Below are 5000 nucleotides of genomic sequence, written 5' to 3'. Positions count from 1 at the left end.
GCTTTGCAGAGGACACGGGTTGCATGAGGGACTGTGGAGCTCATTTCGCAAACAGAAGAGAAAGGCCGTCCAGACGCACACGCTTGCAAAAATACCAGATATAAAGGTCATTATCACTTTTCAGTCAGTCGAAATTCCTTAAATACGATGAATAACTTATGTATGTATGTATGTATGTATGTATGTATGTATGTATGTATGTATGTATGTATGTATGTATGTATGTATGTATGTATGTATGTATGTATGTATGTATGTACGTACGTACGTACGTACGTACGTACGTACGTATGTATGTATGTATGTATGTATGTATGTATGTATGTATGTATGTATGCGCGCATGCATGCGACTATGTATGTATGTATGAGTAATTATTTAAATATAAAAATGATCTATAGACTGTTTAGACAGTCTACTAAAAGTGTATGGGAATAAATCTATAGATTGTCTATAGACTGTCTACATGATTTGTATTGTGTCTAAGATTTGTCTTTAGAAAGTTTATAGGCTTTATAGAAAAGTGTATGTAAAATCTATAGACTATCTAAAGCTATGGGGATGATCTGGGGTTCCTTAACTTGCACTTGCAACGCTCAGGACAGGGGCTTTTTTGCCTTTTGCATGCGCAGTGAAATGCAGATGCTGCGGCCTTGGGTGGAGAGGGCGAATGTCGAAGCTTCTAAGGCACGTACAGGCAGGTTCCACGTGAAAGAGAGAGACACAGAGAGAAGCTCTTTAACTGAAAAAAATGAATTCTCGGTAGACCCCATTCGTTTCCTATGACGATCGGAAAGAGTCGCTGTTAGCGCAGGAAGAATTTTATCGGTCAGGTTTTACAACGAGGAGGAAGAGTCAGCCATGATAACTACCAAGTTCGTGTAGAATATCTCGGGACTTCCTAGTTTTCTCAAAATTATAAGTTTTAAATATCCCCATTGATTTACGCGGTGTTCGCTATTGGCGGCCAACATATGGTGCTAGTTTCTGAAAGTCCAGGAAATCTGCGCATGAGTTTTCCTTTGAATGGATAGAGTCCAAAAAAGATTTTCGACTTCGGTGCAAAAGTAATATCATGACTTGTTTTGTTCTTATGTGCAAAATGAGTGTTCCCTTTCATATGGCACTTCCCTTCCTTCCTTCCTTCCTTCCTTCCTTCCTTCCTTCCTTCCTTCCTTCCTTCCTTCCTTCCTTCCTTCCTTCCTTTCTTTCTTTCTTTCTTTCTTTCTTTCTTTCTTTCTCTCTTTCTTTCTTTCTTTCTTTCTTTCTTTCTTTCCTTCTTTCTTTCATTTATTCTTTCTCCCTTCCTTCCTTCCTTCCTTCCTTCCTTCCTTCCTTCCTTCCTTTCTTTCTTTCTTTCTTTCGTTCTTTCTTTCTTTCTTTCTTTTTTTCTTTCTTTCTTTCTTCCTTCCTTTCTTTCTTTCCTTCTTTCTTTCTTTCTTTCTTCCTTTCTTTCTTTCTTTCTTTCTTTCTTTCTTTCTTTCTTTCTTTCTTTCCTTCTTTTTCCTTTCTTTCTTTCTATCTTTCTTTCCTTCTTTCTTTCTCTCTTTCTCTCTTTCTTTCTTTCTTCCTTTCTTTCTTTCCTTCTTTCTTTCTTTCTTTCTTTCTTTCTTCCTTCCTTTCCTTCTTTCTTTCTTTCATACTTCCTTTCCTTCCTTCTTTTCTTTCTTTCTTTCTTTCTTTCTTCCTTTCTTTCTTTCTTTCTTTCCTTCTTCCTTTCTTTCTCTCTTTCTTTCTTTCTTTCTTTCTTCCTTCCTTTCCTTCTTTCTTTCTCTTTCATACTTCCTTCCTTCCTTTCTTTCTTTCTTTCTTTCTTTCCTTCTTTCTTTCTTTCTTTCTTCTCTCTTTCGTCTTTCTTTCTTTCTTTCTTTCTTCCTTCCTTTCCTTCTTTCTTTCTTTCATACTTCCTTTCTTTCTTTCTTTCTTTCTTTCTTTCTTTCTTTCTTTCTTTCTTTCTTTCTTTCTTTCTTTCTTTCTTTCTTTCCTTCTTTCTTTCTTTCTTTCTTTCTCTTTCTCTCTTTCTTCTTTCTTTCTTTCTTTCTTTCTTCCTTTCTTTCTTCCTTTCTTTCTTTCTTTCTTTCTCTCTTTCTTTCCTTCTTCCTTCCTTTCTTCCTTTCCTTCCTTCTTTCTTCCTTCCTTTCTTTCTTTCTTCTTTTCTTTCTTTATCCTTTGTGACATGGCTGCCTCATGTGCTGCAGCAAAATACTGTTTTTGCCTGGCAAAGGCCGCAGCACACAAAGCACATTACACTCAGCAGCATGCAACAACATGGCAAGTAAGGCATTCTTAAAAAGGGATGGCGGAGTCTCCGCCGTCGGGTCGGGGAAGTAACGGCTAGGTCGGTTCGGGTCTGGCAAGCTGGACTCGTAGAGCTGTGCACGGGCCGCAAATTTCAGCCCGCGCCCAGCCCAAGCCCTACACTACTGACGGAGGCCCGGCCCGGCCCGACTTTGAAGAAACCTAAGCCCGCCCGGGCCCGGCCCGAGTTAAGGCCCGGCCCGGGCCCAGCCCGACCTGCAAAACTGAAATTGAAGTGACGATGAAACAGAAAGAGATCATTTAAGGAAATTATTTTATTTCAATGTTTTTAAAATGCTTTTTTGCTTTTAATATGCACTTTCGCAGAAGGAAAGTGTGAATTTAGCCACGGTGCGCTGGGGCTTTGCAGGCACAGCAGGAAGTGCTTTGTGTTAGCACCATCAAGTAGGGAATGTACTAGGAGGGTAGAAAGTACAAATGCTAACAAAAAGCAAACGAAAGCTAGGTGGGGCTCGAAACGCATTTTCGTTTCTAGCAGGTACCAATGCTGGAAGCCACTAGTTGTGGGAGCCTTGCAGTATGAAGGGTAGTATGAGAAGAACTTCTTGTTGGGCGAGTTGGTGCATACTGTTGTAGGTACGAATTGCGCACAAAAGACACACACAGGAAAAACACGAGGGAGTCTGAAAGAGCGCAAACTATCAACTGGTGTTTATTTGATTCAGTTCCGCTTTATAGGCAGTGTGCACACGTGCCTACAAAGAGGGGAAGGAGAGGGTAAGGAGGCAAATCAACCCTGCGCGACAATCCATCAAAAACGCTCCAAAAAAATTCTTTTCCGCGTTGTACAGTGAAACGGAGGTGTCACTCACACATTTATCACCTCTTGCCTTGATGTGGTATGCCTCTAGAAGTTCACGGGAAACTTTGTCATTACTACTGCCCAGAATTCTGATATTATTTAGCACTGGCTCACAACCGGTGCATGCAATGCAATGAGCAGGCAAATTTGCTCCTTCTCTATTCCTAATTGAACGCTGATGCTCCCCTGCGCGTTCATTCACGCAGCGTCCTGTCTGGCCCACATACACGCGACCACACTTGAGCGGGATGAGATACACAACGCCCGTGGCGCATTTTAAGAATTGTGCCGCATGCTTTATCACGCATGCTCTTCGTCGAGCGCCTTCCGCGCTGATCCTTGGGCACTATCCGGCGAGCTTGCGTGTCGCCGAAAACACCCCAGGGACGCCATGCTTATTTGCCACTTTTTTATGTTGTGGGCCACCTTGTGCATATACGGGATGACCGTAGTCTTTCTTCGCGGCAATCGCTCCTCGTTGTTGGCGCGGCTTCCTTTTTTTACCTTCCGAAGAAGGTTCTCGGCCACAGCTGAGATGACCTCGCAGGGGAAGCCGGCTGAAAGCAGCCTGTTTATCTGATTGTGAAAGCTGGTGTGCATTGCATGCGGGCATGATTTCGTCAGAGAAGATTCCAGGCACGAGCTAACTATGGCTCTCTTAACTATCTTCGAGTGGGCAGAATCATAAGGAAGAAGCCCTTTCTGCGCTCTCGGTGCGTAGTGCCAGCAGATGTGATGCAAACCAAACTCTAGGTTGAGATCTAAAAATTGCAACGGACCATGGTTCGGAAGTTCGTGCGTAAAATTTAAACCCTTCCCATAACGTTTAAAAAGAGTTAAAATGCTATCCACTGAATGAGTGTGGGGGGGGGGGGGGGGGGGAAGGTTTTTTGTTTAGACAAAACAATTAGGAAATCATCAACGTATCTAAATGCCTTAAGTACACCCTGGCTACTAAACACCTAAATTCAGGAATCGGTCAATAGCGGCTAAAAAAAATATTGCAAAGGGTCGGTGCGACGCAGTATCCAATGCAAATGCCTTGTCGTTGAATGTAAAAGTCATCGTTAAAAGAAATAAAAGTGGCTTGCAAATAAAATTCTAGCAAGGGAAATGAAGCTGTTTGCTGGCACACCGGCTGAGTTTCGAAAATTTACTTCACCATTCCTTTCAATACATTCTCTGACGGCAACAAACAATTCATCATGGGGCACGGAATAAAACAAATCCTCCACATCTACAGAGAATGCGTATCCAATAGGAGCGTTGGATTTCAAAAAGCGCACAACATCACCGGAGGTTTTTGTGACAAATGGGTCCTCAACTTGTAACCCACTCAGATGCTTCTGCAAATACTGGCTTATTAGGAACTGCCCACGAACCCTTCAGTCTACCTCGTGTTTTTCAGTCTCCCTCGTGTTTTTTCCTGTGTGTGTCTTTTGTGCGCAATTCGTACCTACAAGGTTAGTATGAAGCGAAGGTGAGGCTGAGTACGGCGCACACGGGGTCGCCCTTGCAACGCATACAATTCAGCCAAGCAGTGGTGGCAAGGGAATATTTTCTAATGAAATGCGGTATTGCTTGAAGACTGGCAGCACTGGCTGTTGACGAGAGGTTGTGAAACGGAACGTCACTGCCAGCGCAAGAGAGGTCCTTGTTTTTTGCAGCAGCGTCCGGGGAAAGGATTAACTTCTTTTGACTCGCCGTTGTCGGTATCAAGCGTAGGGAAAGATGGGACGTTTCGCCAAAGTTTAGAGACCAGGGGGTTTGGTTCTGAGTCACACCGTGATGGATTCGAGTGCCTCCTCGAGTTCACCAGCAGTTAAATTTAGCCTTTTGCCCCCTTCAAAGAGTATGAGAGCTCTGCGGTTTCCGGGTA

General features: G+C 43.0%; 1 protein-coding gene across 1 annotated transcript in view; it reads right to left on the bottom strand.

Moving 5' to 3' along the window:
• The window catches only part of tmod (tropomodulin), a 123076-nt gene that overhangs the window by 78768 nt on the left and 39308 nt on the right, over positions 1-5000 (bottom strand). The window lies entirely within an intron of this gene.

Source organism: Amblyomma mixtum, chromosome 6, assembly GCF_055824585.1.
Source record: "Amblyomma mixtum isolate Tamu chromosome 6, ASM5582458v1, whole genome shotgun sequence".
Lineage (NCBI taxonomy): Eukaryota > Metazoa > Arthropoda > Arachnida > Ixodida > Ixodidae > Amblyomma > Amblyomma mixtum.
This window is presented reverse-complemented; position numbering and strand designations above follow the sequence as displayed.